This window comes from Apostichopus japonicus, chromosome 22, assembly GCF_037975245.1.
Source record: "Apostichopus japonicus isolate 1M-3 chromosome 22, ASM3797524v1, whole genome shotgun sequence".
Lineage (NCBI taxonomy): Eukaryota > Metazoa > Echinodermata > Holothuroidea > Aspidochirotida > Stichopodidae > Apostichopus > Apostichopus japonicus.
Window position 1 is genome coordinate 5,178,283 of NC_092582.1, and position 16,289 is coordinate 5,194,571.

Consider the following 16,289-nt stretch of genomic DNA (forward strand, 5'->3'; position numbering starts at 1 on the left):
TGCCAAAAACCAATATATTAAAAACAGCAATAACTCCCATTGACAGGGTCCGACATGGTTGATATTTTGGGAGTAGTTGTGAATGGGGTAAGGCATCGTTTCCAAACATAACGGTAATGTGATAGAAGGTCAACAAAGGTCAATTAATGATAAAAAACTAGTATTTTTGCGATAACTTGAGAACGAAATGTCCGTTAGGGTTGGGAGTTGCTTCAATGCAATCCAATTGTCGACCCGCATCTGGGTGACCCTTGACCTCAATTTGACCTCTGGTGACCTTTACGTGTTTTGGGGGATTTTTACAGTTTTGATGCTATTTTCAGATGTCAAAGGTACCTTCTGAACATAAATGTCAATAGGTTGACCCCGTGTGACCTTTATGTGCAAAGTTATATGGGGTCAAAGTTTTTTGGTCGGAGTTAGAATGGTTGTACAGACTTGTCGTTTTGTTTTTTGGAATCAGGAGATTAAACTACATCTGAAACCAAGGTCAAAAGGTCAAAGGTCACATTAGAAAAAATGTGCTTATTTTGGGAGGAAACAAGCAAAAAAGAAAATGTTTGGTTTTGATGCTAGATTTGGATACCAAAGGTACCTTCCGATCAAAAATGTCAATGGGTTGACACCCGTGTGACCTTCGTGTGCGAAGTTATACGAGGTCAAAGTTAATTTTCAGACATTTAATGCAATAACTCCCAGTTCCAAGGTGTGACACGGTTGATATTTTTGGAGTAGTTGCAAATGGTATAGGGGAATATTTTCAAACTTAACGGTCATGTGATCCGAGGTCACCAAAGGTCAATTAATGTTAAAAAACTAGTATTTTGGGAGGAGAAAATGGGCAAAGAAAAAAATGTTTAAATTTGTATAGTTTGATGCTCTATTTAGGTCTCACCGATCAAAAATGTCAATAAGTTGACCCAAGGTGACCTTTGTATGTTAAGTTATATGAGGTCAAAGTTAATTTTCAGACATTTAGTGTAATAACTCCCAGTGCCAAGGTATTACGCGGTTGATATTTTGGGACAAGTTGCAAATGGTATCGGGGAATATTTTCAAACTTAACGGTCATGTGATCCGAGGTCACTAAAGGTCAATTAATGATAAAAAACTAGTATTTTTGCGATAACTTGAGAACAAATTGTCCGTTAGGGTTGGGAGTTGCTTCAATGTAATCCAATTGTCGACCCGCATCTGGGTGACCCTTGACCTCAATTTGACCTCTGGTGACCTCTGGTGACCTTTTTGTGTTTTGTGGATTTTTATAGTTTCGATGCCATTTTCAGATGTTAAAGGTACCTTCTGATCATAAATGTCAATGGGTTGACCCCCGTGTGACCTTTGTGTGCGAAGTTATACGAGGTCAAAGTTAATTTTCAGACATTTAATGCAATAACTCCCAGTTCCAAGGTGTGACACGGTTGATATTTTTGGAGTAGTTGCAAATGGTATAGGGTAATATTTTCAAACTTAACGGTCATGTGATCCAAGGTCACCAAAGGTCAATTAATGATAAAAAACTAGTATTTTTGCGATAACTTGAGAACGAATTGTCAGTTAGGGTTGGGAGTTGCTTCTATGTAATCCAATTGTCCACCCACATCTGGGTGACCCTTGACCTCAATTTGACCTCTGGTGACCTTTTCGTGTTTTGGGGATTTTTACAGTTTTGATGCTATTTTCAGATGTTAAAGGTACCTTCTGATCATAAATGTCAATAGGTTGACCCCTGGATGAGCTTTGTGTGTGAAGTTATAGGAGGTCAAAGTTAATTTTCAGACATTTAATGCAATAACTCCCAGTGCCAAGGTGTGACAAGGTTGATTTTTTTGGACAAGTTGCGAATGGTATAGGGGAATATTTTCAAACTTAGCGGTCATGTGATCCAAGGTCACCAAAGGTCAGCTTAAATGTTAAAAAACTAGTATTTTGGGGGGAGAAAATGGGCAAAGAAAAAATTGTTTGAATTTTTACAGTTTTGATGCTCTATTTAGGTCTCACCGATCAAAAATGTCAATTGGTTGACCTACGGGTGACCTTTGTGTGTGAAGTTATGTATACAAGTTCAAAGTTAATTTTTTGACATTTAATGCAATTAAATCCCAATGCCAACGTGTGACACGGTTGATAATTTGGGACAAGTTGTGAATGGGGTGGTGGAACAGTTTCAAACTTAAAGGTCATGTCATCTGAGGTCACCAATGTTATCATATCTGTTGACCCGCTTGTAGGTGACCTTATATTTCTTACATTTTCGACACCATATTTAGATCTCAAAAGTGCCTTTTGATCAAAAATCCGATCACATTTTGTGATCACAAAAGTGTTGGCATAGTGTTGGTTACTTTATGGGTACATGTAGGACCACAATTACTTGGACTATTTGAGCCCAATCTTGCTTGATAATATTATGTGTATTGTCATATACCCCAAGCAAGGAACCACAGTGCCCTTGGGCTCTTGTTTTCATCAGTTTCAGGGAATACTTGATCCGGTTTAGCATCGCAAAAACCTATGCAAAGCGGTCCAGCTGCTGCTCTACATGTTCAAGGTATAGCAAGTGTTTGTTGTTGGGTTTTTTTTAACACAGTAACCATAGGATTTTGTAAAAAGCTACCAAATTCAGAGCTTTGAAAACTGCTACACAAAATTTGTTTTGCCTTTTCTTTCTCTCTCACTCTCTATTAGGAGTGTTTGTGTGGGTGTGTGTGTGTGTGTGATCTGTAGGCAGGGGGGAGGGGGTAGGAAGCTTCCAAAAAGTGGGGGGAACAACATCAAAGGGGCACCTTCTCATTCCACAACCACCACTCGTTATGCTATAAATCGATACACATCGGCCATGTCACTTAAATATATATGTGTTAGTATGCTATCAATACTATTTATTGAGATTGTTTATTGTTAACCGTGCTACAAAAAGATATGGGATGCCATTTTAAAAATAGCGTGTACAGACTAAAAATAAAAAAAATGAAATAAAATATTAAAATTTACAAAGGCTTCAGATATCCAAAAGACAGTTCTTCATCAACGGGGCTCATTTTATTTGCCAATAGGGCACATTTGCTAATTTAGAAAGAAAGTGGGGGGGGGCACGTTCCCCCGGCTCCTACCCCCCCCCCGCCTGTCTGTAGGATCAACCCTTCCATCAATCATACGGTAGACCAGTAGGGACATTGTCGCCTTTTTGGAAAGAAAAGACGGCAGACTGCAATGCTTGCTCTGTATATAAAATATAACTTTGGGAAAGATTTCTAAAGTTAGCGTTAGACATTAAATTGTGTATTCATAGGTTTATTTAGATAAATATTTCTAATAACTAACTTTGAATTTTGTTGAGATTGAAAGGAGAGGATGGGGGGGGGGGGATAACCTATACCTGCTCACACCCTGGATCTGCTTGTTTGTCACTTATTTGAAAGATGGATTTAGTCAAAAAATTAATTTCGATGTGTTTCAGATGTTTGCAAAGAATCATTAAGTCCGCTCAAAACGCAGAAAAGTATCTTGCAACTGGAGTAGCTAAAGAAACAGAGATTCAGGGTTTTCTGTTTACGTATACTATAAGAGACATGACAAGACTAATATTCTATCTCAAGTCATCCTTTATTAAAAGTTATCAAGGATGAACCATGACAAAGAAATCCAAGTATGTTATTTTTGTTTACCGAGTTTCCGTACCATTTTAAGAGTGACGATCACCTAGTACATATAGCGCAGTACCTTTCATAAGGGGGCGACATACACACAATTAAGATCACTCACATTTATCGCGAAGTGGAAAAAATATCCCTACACTTTGAGTCCCAAGTTGGACCAAAAACGTTTCTGTTAAGCCGGGAATGGGTCAGTGCGGTTGTTGGAGGCTGCGTGGAACTCTTTCTTAACGTGGAAGTAATTGTTAGAATGAGGATATTTTACCTGCTGCGTTTCCTCCAAGGAAAAGAACGAGTCCGCGACAGATCAAAGTGGCTGTTTGTTTTATGCTCGACATAAACGTGTACAGCCAGTTGAGACAATTTCCTACTGCTAATACCTCTCTAAACTGTCCTCTTCCTATTCATACTGCTCGTACTGACAATACGAGTTCTCTGAAAGCGGGACATGTCACTACAGTATAGAGAAAAAAATTGTCCTAACTGGGTGACGTGTAGACCCACGTAATGAATATTCATAATTTGAACCAGTCAGTTGGGACAATAATATTAATGTCTCTCTAAACTGTCATCGCATATCATGCTTCAAAGCACTCGTATTGACAGTACAAACAATTCCTAACACACAATTTATATATCTATATAAACTTCTAACCTCCACCGGGATTCGAACCCGGGCCTCCTGCTTTATATGCGGACACCCTAACCACTAGGCTATGGACGCTGATTGTATGTCCAGAGGTTCGAAACCGGTAAGGAAGGTCGTAATTCCACTGTAGGCGTTCGTCACCTGTTTCGAGCAATAATATTAAATTATATATATATATTTGGTGGACCATGCGTTATTCGGATGTAGGCTACTACAGATAATCAAAATTAATGTTTTCTCATGAATATGGAAACTTAAATTTGCAAACATGAGCACACTTCACAGAGAGCAATTCTACACTCTTCTCTTCTTCAGGTTTTCTTCACACTTGATCACGAATCATTTTAAATAGTCTACTGGAACAAAAACACACTTGTATATAGAGTATGGTTTTGCCAGCGTCCACACTAAAATCTCTCTCGGCGTTTCCCTCCCCTTCTCTTCCACTCGTTTTTGGCCAATTTCGTGACTGAAACTCGTTTTCGAGGGCGCTCCTTCAAAACAACCTTTCTACTGCATACATTTTGACGTGCACATCAATGAAGTCAAACCGTTTTCGGATGCAAGCGGCATTATCGGAATCTAGATTGGTGGCATTCCTGTAAGTTTTTCTGTCAAATAGTATGGAAGGGGAGGGCGGGATTTCAATTCCTGAAGAAAAAGCTTCTGTTATACGAAGTGTTGAATTGTTATACATTAATCCGATACAAATAAAAGCGACGTCGTAATCCACCCCTCCCCCTTTGTAATTCAAGAATAATGCTCAAACATTCCGAAGTTCTCGAATCTTTTATTTAAAATTGTTTACATATTTGTTTTTCAATAAATGACGTATAATTGAGACCTCACGTATTTTGCAAACAGGACAACTTTCTGCAAAGTTTTCAGTACTCCGTTTCTAGGAAAAAGGTTACATGATATTATAGATTGAATTTATCAGAATACATAATTAATCTACTTATCAAGTTAGCCTTTATTTGGTAAATTTAACATTTTGTCGCAGAAAGAGGAATATAACTCAGATCAGAGGTTAGAATTATTATCACTACTTCATGTTTATTAATTGTAGAAATGCGGATAAGATTCGTATAGTGATCATTCCATTCAGCATCATTTCAGGTCATTGCAAAATTCACATTATTGCAGTAAAGTGAATGATTAATTGCTCGCATTATAAATTTCTTTCTATTTCCTTGGACATCATTTGCTGATTCTTAACTACCCCAACCCACCCACCCACTCACCCCCCCCCCACCCCCAAGCGCAAAAAAAAAACACATTAGCAGAAAAGAAATGAATGACTAATTTTTCTCATCTTAAATTGAACAAATCGATCAATTTTGTTGAAAATTCCTTGGACATCTTACCCCCGTCCTCCCCCATACCATCCTCTTACTTGAAGACTTCGTAAGTAGCATATGAAAATGAAGTGAAAATGTTATGAGAATTAATAATTATTCACCCATATTTCCCGCACCCCTGGCAGATTCTCTACCCCCCCCCCCCACCCACCTCTCCCAGCAATTTTTGTTGTGCGTGTGTGTGTGGGCGTCATTTATATTGTCCCATGCCCGCATGCAAGTTTTTTATGCAGGTAGGTTCGTACCATTGTGTATATTGAATAGCCAATCACAGCCAAGTTCATTTTGACGTCATCAAATATGCACGTGTCACTCGCTCTAAAGCAGTAAGATTTGTAAACAATGTCAATCTGATGCTGTATGAGCATTGTGAGTTCGAATCTCGAATCTTTAAATATTAAGTGTTTCATGCTCAGGCTAGCACGTCAGGTTGAACTTATCGACTTTAAATATTAAGTGTTTCATGCTTTCCTTATCATATTTGATGACGTCAAAATGAACTTCGCTGTGATTGGCTATTCAATATACACAATAGTACGAACCTACCTGCATAAAAAAAAACTCGCTGCCCGCACGTACAGTATTGATATCAACAACATTTGTGGACCAGGTTTTTTTTTTTTTTTTTTCTAATTGGAAACAATGTAAAGACGAACCGTATCGTCCTGCCAAACCATTACATATACAGTCACGGCTCTACCACATAAACGAATACATAACATCATATTGTTAGATTAACGTAACGGTACATATAAATAAACTGATATATATATAGAGAGAGAGAGTGTGGAGAGGTGGAGGTGGAGATAGAGAGGAGAGAGAGAGAAAGGATAGAGAGAGTTGTCTGATGATCGCTCAACGCGTGAAACTCTGAGTAACAACTACTAGTGTTCCACTAATCTCCAACTAATTCTCACATATACTTCGCTCCGTCCACCGGACATAGAGCACTCTGCCCCAACGGTCCAACCAACCAAACGGATAAGTGCGTCAGTGGGGTAAGTGTTAAAATTGTCATCACACCTCTCTGCAAATGACATCATGTCACGTTACCTCACTGAATTAATATAGAAACATGCCCTGCTGGGTTTTCGATTATTCCATATATACGACAATCGAATTAACTCATTGTTTCTCTACGTTTTTGTGTTTGTTTTTTATGTAAGCACATAAATTGCCAGGGCATATATATGCCATTTGTAGTTAAAGTACCGTATATGTCTCGTATCAAGACGAGGGCCTTCTCATAACCCCTGCAGAATTACTGGTATCTTGTCACAGTCGCACATAATTCGAACAGACCCCGTCACGGCTATCCTTTGTATCGGCCATGATTGCCTTGCCAAATGCGCTGGGTCGATCCTTACTGTTCATCACGCGAAGAGCGATTCGTTCCTGTTATTGCGCCGGGCCTCTGTGAAGCGTATGTAGAAAGGGTTAGGAAAATATAACAGCCGTAGAATTTTCCTATTTTTATGTAGGGAGACTCATTCGTTTCGCTGAGCAGACTCAGTCGACTCTATAACTCACGGTAGGAGCGGGCACTTCAGTGCGCCCAGTCTACGCGTCGCCTGGGGGACATCCCACTGCAGGGGGCAGTCACAATCCGACAAACGCAACTATATTTCCAAGTTTCCTCAAGTGTCCCCAGCATTTATACACCATGTGTTTTGCAACGGTTTGATGTTGGCGACGCTTAACTTCATATGTGAAGGTGTTCTTAAAAAAGTGAGTGTAAAGCCCCATCATATAACAATGCGTTATTCCCGCCAAGTAATTATAGACATATTCATTCAGCCTACTATTTATTTCGGCCTCAATTAGGCAGTTAGTTTACGACGCTACAGAGTCACATAAATGCATGTGGGAGAGGCGTCGGGTGGTTATCAAATTTACATTTTCCCCGCATTTTGGGGTCTTTGTATAAAACTTGGAAGGCCATGTCAGATGGGAAAACCGTGGATTTCTCTTGGATGAAAAGTCCATCTTACTTTGGCCGGACAGGGATGAAACCCACGGCCTCCCAGATGCTATAGGTTTCAGTGCTTCAAATACCAATGCCGAGGGGGAGGGGGGGGGTGGTAGTTTAATACCGGAACATCCTGCATGCCACTCAACGGTGTCGAGCAGTATATCAAATGGTACAGTAAGATATTGATCTGGTGTAATATATTAGACATAAAGCAATTATATGTTATGCACGCCTGATGAAAAGAGGTTTAGGGGCTAAATCCATGGGCCTGAGTAAATATGAGATAAACAGACACAGATACTGAAGGAAAATGTAAGACTTAAACAGGATATCGCAACTATCCCTGGGCCCCGGTCTGGGTCTTGACGTTACCAAATTGTCTTAAGAGGAGCAGAGGTCAGTCATGGGAAACAGCCTGGAGTCAGGGGTCAATTATTTGACCCGGGAAAATATGGACGGGATGAAGAATACCGTAGTGTATGTTGATATCATGCTATACGGTAATTAAGGTAAAATGATAAGTGCAAATGGGACCCCCGTGACCTCCCCTCCCTGTCCCCCACTCCTTCCCAGGTGCATTTGTTTAATGCCACACATACCAACTAACGATAATGTCTTCCAAATATAGCTACTAAGTATGGGGCTCTAAGTCTATCAATATTTTGGTGCTCAAATCTCCACATTCATGACCAACTCAGCACTTGATCTATATGCACGCTTGTCATCATGATATGAAATTCGAGTAGTATATTCCGTGGTTTATAGCTGCAGTATCAATGGAAATGTCCTTCTTGGCTGAGGAAGGTGTGGGTATACTGATGATATTGCGAATATGGCGTGCAGTATTCGCGCATGCCCTCAAACTTCCGTTTGAGGGCACTCATGCCCTCAAGTTTATAATAATCAAGCTGAATTTCACGAAGCTGTCTTAGGTTTCTAACTGGATTTCCAGCTATGTATGTATGTATGTATGTATGTATGTATGTATGTATGTATGTATGTATGTATGTATGTATGTATGTATGTATGTATGTATGTATGTATGTATGTATGTATGTATGTATGTATGTATGTATGTATGTATGTATGTATGTATGTATGTATGTATGTATGTATGTATGTATGTATGTATGTATGTATGTATGTATGTATGTATGTATGTATGTATGTATGTATGTATGTATGTATGTATGTATGCACCATACCTTGAATGTCAGGACATGAAAAAAAAAACACACCTATAAGGTCAGGACATTTTGAAAAGTCAGGACAAAATTTGACGTCCCGACTTTTTTAACGGTGGAGGATGTCCAAAGTGGGGTCCTTGTAGCTCCCAAGGCGTTTTCAGCCGTGTCCCGGGATTGAGGGTAATTTTCCAAATATGTGTTTCTGTGTCTTTTTCCCCATATATGTGTGTCTTTCAAAATTTCACTAAATTGATAACAGCGCCCTCATTTTGAAAGCGCCCTCATTTTAACAGCGCCCTCATTTTAATGGCTTATAGCCATTACTTTTGCTCATTATGGTGAAAAATTGAATTTCTAAGAGCAATGACATCACAACTGATGGGTAAAAAGTATTCTTTGACAAGGGAATCAGGAATAGGGGTGGTCGAATTGGTAATGTCATTGTGAATAACTTCATTTCCAAACTTTACTGGTTGGACTTAGGTATACTAGAATGCAGTGACAGGATGGGCTGGACCACTGTGAGTCCCGGGAGAAACATTTAAGTGCTGTTTGGTCTTTCTTCCAAGTTGAAGCGTAAAAAATATAACCTAGATTTTTTCATGCAGTGATGCTCTGCTCTCTTCGGGAAGTGGTTGATTATTAAATCATTTGTTACGACCAACCAATTGAACTAATACTTAAACCTTTTTCAATTCGTCAGATTTAACGCTTATAGACCCAGAAACCGCATATACTGCATGATATTAAGAGTTTTATCATATGCCATTAAACTGGCTGATTATTCTGAAGCACAACGGTACATGTCCTGTATTTGCATGTGTATAAACACTTTCAGTACATGTCCCGTGTCTGTAGGTGAAATTACCAAAATTGTCTTTGGTTTGCAGGTATGTTTCCTCCTAGTGAGTGTTTCTAGTTTTCCCCTTATGATCTTAAAGTCAAGAAATCAAACAGAATAAGTTCTCTTCTTCATTGGAGGGGTATTGGGTAATTTAATTATTTCATAAAAAATGACCAGATCAAGCTGGAACTAGATCGCGATCCGTGTCACCATAAGCGTAAGACGGTTCAGAGTCTGAGCCTTGAACAGTCATCAACCTGAAAACATATATCACATGTAAATAGGTTTGCCTCAAAGACGTTCAACTGGAATATTGTAAAATGAAAATATTCTCTTTGGTCTCGCTCGCAGTTTATTATCATTCATATTGTGACAGACTTCATTACAAAATGCAACAGCTCAAGTTGTTACAAATTGGGACAAGGCATATTCCAATCGCGACAAGAATTGTAACACATTTCGATAGTATCTACTTTTGAAGACAGGCTACTTAATGTTGAAACTGAAAATGCAGCAGGTTGGAGGTACAGCCAACTTTCAACTCTTGAGATATTGTATTTACAAGCTGTTTATGCCTTCACATTCAACTACGCAAGCAGATACCGATTGCGGACCCACAGGGTGCCGAACGGTCCGATCGAGTGCGTTTATTTCGGTGCAGAGTTAAAAAAAATACAGCTAAATTATACTGATTATTGAAAAATAATAGGTCATCATATCGCCATTGAAGAGTGGGTTTTAAAACCTTTATTGAATGTGTTTCAGTACATGTCCCGTGTCTGTAGGTGAAATTACCAAAATTGTCTTTGGTTTGCAGGTATGTTTCCTCCTAGTGAGTGTTTCTAGTTTTCCCCTTATGGTCTTAAAGTCAAGAAATCAAACAGAATAAGTTCTCTTCTTCATTGGAGGTGTATTGGGTACTTTAAATATTTCAAAAAATATTTCCGGGGGGGGGGGGGGGGGTTGGGGCTATTTATCACTCAAATGAAAAAAATCAATCGTTCACTTCATTTCAACTGAGCATTTGGAATGAAGTGAACAATTAAACATTTTGCAGAAAAATCTTGAGTTGACGAGACAAGATAAATTGTCGATTAACATTTTGCAGAAAATGTTTCAATTGCTCAGACGGAATGAAGGTAACAATTGAACATATTGCAGCAAAATGTACAATTGACGAGATATGATAAGTTGTCAATTAAACATTTTGCAGAAAATTGTTCAATTGCTCAGTTAAAGCAACTGAGCAATCCAACATTTTTCTGATATTTGATAAGATTTTATCTTGTTATCTAAACAATTTACTGAAAAATGTCACCTTATGGGGCAAAGTTTTTCTTATGTTGATGGCACTTTTATGCTTCCGTAGATTAGCATTGCACGTTTTACTTGTATACTATTAAATATTAAACGTATATCCTGAACTTACTTGAAGCTAACGAACATGGTCAACCCATCCAATAGTAAAATTAATGCATAAACTATCCAAATTGAAGCTGGCAAACGTTGTACAGTAGTTCTATTAGGCATTATTATTTTTCAAAATCATACGAAGTTTTGTATGGTGGAGTATAAGGATCGCGATAAACAATTTCTCAATGTGACAAGGAAAACGTGGTAAATATGACTGATTATAGGTCAATTTTGACCGAAAGTTTTAGGTCATTCACAAATTACAAGAATTTATGTAAATTAGAGTGCACCAGTCGGAAACTAAGAATGCGACAGTCGAAAATTTCGACTGTTGAACTAAAATTTTTCCACATGTCCCGTGTCTGTAGGTCAAATTAATACCAAAATTGTCTTTGGTTTGCAGGTATGTTTCCTCCTAGTGAGTGTTTCTAGTTTTCCCCTTATGGTCTTAAAGTCAAGAAATCAAACAGAATAAGTTCTCTTCTTCATTGGAGGGGTATTGGGTAATTTAATTATTTCATAAAAAATGACCAGATCAAGCTGGACTAGATCGCGATCCGTGTCACCATAAGCGTAAGACGGTTCAGAGTCTGAGCCTTGAACAGTCATCAACCTGAAAACATATATCACATGTAAATAGGTTTGCCTCAAAGACGTTCAACTGGAATATTGTAAAATGAAAATATTCTCTTTGGTCTATTTCGCAATTCATTATCATTCATATTGTGACAGACTTCATTACAAATTGTAACAGCTCAAGTTGTTACAAATAGGGACAAGTATATTCCAATTGCGACAAGAATTGTAACACATTTCGATAGTATCTACTTTTGAAGACAGGCTTCTTCATGTTGATACTGAAAATTCAGCAGGTTGGAGGTACAGCCAACTTTCAACTCTTGAGATATTGTATTTACAAGCTGTTAATGTTTTCACATTCAACTACGCAAGCAGATACCAATTGCGGACCCACGGGGTGCCGAACGGTCCGATCGAGTGCGTATATATTTTGTGCAGAGTTAAAAAAAAATACAGCTAAATTGTAATTATTATCGAAAATAATATTGAGGTCATCGTATCGCCATTGAAGAGTGGATTTTAACCTTTATTGAATGTGTTTTAGTACATGTCCCGTGTCTGTAGGTGAAATTACAAAAATTGTCTTTGGTTTGCAGGTATGTTTCCTCCTAGTGAGTGTTTCTTACTTTCCCCTTATGGTCTTAAAGTCAAGAAATCAAACAGAATAAGTTCTCTACTTCATTGGAGGTGTATTGGGTACTTTAAATATTTCAAAAAATATTTTCTGGGGGGGGGGGTGTGGGGGGTTGGGGCTATTTATCACTCAAATGAAAAAAATCAATCGTTCACTTCATTTCAACTGAGCATTTGGAATGAAGTGAACAATTAAACATTTTGCAGAAAAATCTTGAGTTGACGAGACAAGATAAATTGTCGATAAACATTTTGCAGAAAATGTTTCAATTGCTGTCTGAGAATGAAGGTAACAATTGAACATAATGCAGCAAAATGTACAATTGACGAGATATGATAAGCTGTCAATTAAACATTTTGCCGAAAATTGTTCAATTGCTCAGTTAAAGCAACTGAGCAATCCAACATTTTTCTGATTTTTGATAAGATTTTATCTTGTTATCTAAACAATTTACTGATAAATGTCACCTTATGGGGCAAAGTTTTTCTTATTTTGATGGCACTTTTATGCATCCGTAGATTAGCATTGCACGTTTTAATTGTATACTATTAAATATTAAACGTATATCCTGAACTTACTTGAAGCTAACGAACATGGTCAACCCATCCAATAGTAAAATTAATGCATAAACTATCCAAATTGAAGCTGGCAAACATTGTGCAGTAGTTCTATTAGGCATTATTATTTTTTTCAAAATCATACGTTTCTTGGTTTCTTGGTTTCTTGGTATTAATATTGATAGCAAACTCTCTTGGAATAACCATATTTCGTCAGTATGTAACACTGTAGCAAAAAATACTGGTATATTATCTAAACTGAAATATTTCCTCCCACAGCATGTCCTTAGAATGCTTTATCAAACACTAGTTCTGCCACACTTATCCTATTGTACAACTATTTGGTCTGGTACATACAATGTTAACATTGACCGCCTAAATATTCTCCAAAAGAGGGCTATACGTCACATTGCTAATGCCCCACCACTTGAACATACAGTACTAGTGGAATATTCAAGTCCCTAAATTTATTAAAACTCGGTGATATTATAACAGTTAAGGTTGCTGCCTTTGCTTACAAAGCATGGAATGGATTACTGCCAGTCACTTTTAATGACTTTATTTGTAGTAACAGAGTCTTACATAACCATCACACAAGACAAGCCAACAACGCTCATTGCAATTTTTACCATAGTAACATAGTGAAATTCGGTCTTTGTAACAGAGCAATACAAATCTGGAATGATCTATCAAAAAAATTGAAGTTCATAACTTCAAAACCCACATTCACCAGACATTTGAAAAAGGAATTTATTAACTCGTACTAGTAATATTTTATTAGGCCTACTATATTACTGTATAATATTATTACTGTATATTTAATCCTTACGTATATTCTGTATTATCAATATTTGTTCATATTTCTTTTCTTTTCTCCCAGGGAGTCTCCTACCTTGTTAAGCCTTTTATGACTTTTTAGGAGACTTCCTTTCCCTTTGTACACAATTGGTGATAAATAAATGAATGAATACGAAGTTTTGTATGATGGAGTATAAGGATCTCGAGAAACAATTTCTCAATGTGACAAGGAAAACGTGGTAAATATGACTGGACCGAAAATTTTAGGTCATTCACAAATTACAAGAATATATGTAAATTAGAGTGCGTCAGTCGGAAAATAAGAGTGCGACAGTCGAAAATTTTGACTTTTGCACTAAAATTTTCCAAATATCGTCAGTTTTACCAGGATTGGGGGAGTGTGACCCCACACCGCCCCCTCTAGCGACGTCCCTGGTAGTACGGCGTGCACTGTGCATATGTCATGATGCACTCAGTTTAATATACACAGGGTTTGACCATAGGCGTACGGGACCATTTCGGTTTGTGGGGGAGCAGTGTTCCCTGTTAATAATTTTGGGCGATAGTGCAAAAAGCGTGGTAGCCCAGATGAGCTGCGCTTACGAGAAAATATTCGGGCATCATGATGCTAAATAAAGAAAATCATTAGGCTTATAAAGTTATATTAATATTAATGTCACAAAACAAATAACACAGAACGCTCTCCACGGCATTTTCGGGCAAAAATATGAAAAGATTCGGGCAAGCTACTACATATTTATATTTTTTTTTCTCCTCTTAGGCTGCCCGAATTTTTCAGGACTTTTGCCCGAATTTCTTGTCCTCTGGAAATTGGGGGGGGGGAAGTCTGCCCCCCCCGCCTCGTACGCCTATGGGCGTGACTTGTTCCTATACACGGCGCGGTGTACCATATGTGTGCAGTTTGCATGTAGGTTATTTGTTTATACTGTATATATATTTGTATATAAAAGTTAAGTTTTATGCCGGCAAACACTTTACCTACCATCTCTTCGCTGTTGGTGAATATCACGTCTTAAACTACGATTTAAGAAACGGCTGGTTCAAACATCTCACTAATTCTTTCGGCGACTTTAATTCATATTCATTTAGCACAATAGCATTTCCTTGGTATAAACTCGTACAGGGATTATACGACGTGTCTACGCGGCGTCTACGCGGCAATTTGTTTGTCAACGAGTTTATACGCGGTTGTACTTTTTAATACGACTTTTTATACGATCATGTGCGCGTACACATATCCAGTAATTTACGCGAGCGGGACTGTAGACTATTTTTTTAGGAGTATTTATATAATTTCATTTCATTTATATTATTTATATCATATCATGAAGCTGCATGGTGATCGGCTGAAAATGAATGCCGTTATTAAATAGAATCCGAAACCGGTAATAAGTTTAATTCGTATGGACATTAAATCAGCAATTATTTCCAGTATGGCCTATACCATAGTCGGATGTGGCTGAATTGTTGTCGGAAGTAAAAATATGCAGAAATATATTCCCGCAATACAATTGGTCAAATATTTGTCAGCAATAAATCGAATATATGTATATATGTCAGCATTAAATTAAATATATGCTGACTATAAATCGACTATATTCTGACATTAAATCGAAAATATGCCAACATAAAATCAATTACAGGCTATGCCCTCTTAAAATTGATTTTATGCCAGCATTATAATTTGAATATATGCCAGCATTTATTTGAATATATGCCAGCATTAATTCGAATTCATGTCTACATGAAATCAAAGTTATGTAGATATAAAAATGTATTTGATTCAGAATTAATGTCAGTATTAAACCGAATTTATGTGAGCATTAAATCGAATATATGTCGGCATAAATTTCCTAATTTTGTCCACTGTGGCCAACCATATACGGTCTCTATGATCTGCTTCAAGTTATTAACAAATCCAGAAATCTCACTGTATCAAGGAACACAATTAATTAACAGCGCATGAATTTAAGTTAAGGGAGGAATGTCCAGATACAACCTTGAGCTGTTGTCAGCCTAGTGTTTATATCAGGGGCAAGCCCGGGACGCTCTAAAGTGTGTCAATTTATTAATAGATCGACATTCAGGTTAACTTGTACAGTACGAACAATGATTACAAAGTTTCAAGCTGGATCTCTCCAAAGGCGGGAAAAAAGCTGGATCTGTTCAAAGTAGTGGTTATTGCCATATACTGAGTCACTACTCACTGGGTTATGACGTTGACTGTCTGTGATTTCTTCATCATATCTGATTGTATGATCCCTGAGACAACCGCAAAGGCCTCTTTACTGAAAGTTTTCGGACCGGCCGATCTGGATAACCAAATGAGGCAAAGTCTGGACGTTCGCAATCTGAAGCCAAATTATATTCGTATCTAACCGTTTTTCGATTTAATATTAGATTGTTGATCAAGAGGTAAGTTCCATTTGCCTTTTTTACTTTACCCCTTATGTGTAGCTACTCATTAGCTTAAGAAATAAATATATATACATATTATAAGCGTTGGTAAATATATCACCTAGGTCTAGGACGTCTAAGACTAAAAGACCTTTATACCTACGATCGACCGTTTCTTCATCATCATCCTAAAACTTACATAGCCTATTGTATTTAAAGCA

General features: G+C 37.7%; 1 protein-coding gene across 3 annotated transcripts in view; it reads left to right on the plus strand.

The window, feature by feature from the left end:
- The first annotated feature begins 6,331 nt into the window (after positions 1-6,331).
- The window catches only part of LOC139964375 (uncharacterized), a 50,415-nt gene continuing 40,457 nt past the window's right edge, over positions 6,332-16,289 (plus strand). For 2 of the 3 annotated variants that reach the window (XM_071965950.1, XM_071965955.1), the window contains exon 1: positions 6,332-6,664. The gene's annotated coding sequence lies outside the window, so the exon portion shown is untranslated. Of the gene's footprint in view, positions 6,665-7,147; positions 7,395-16,289 lie in introns of all 3 variants that reach the window. The other variant, XM_071965951.1, reaches the window with a different exon arrangement.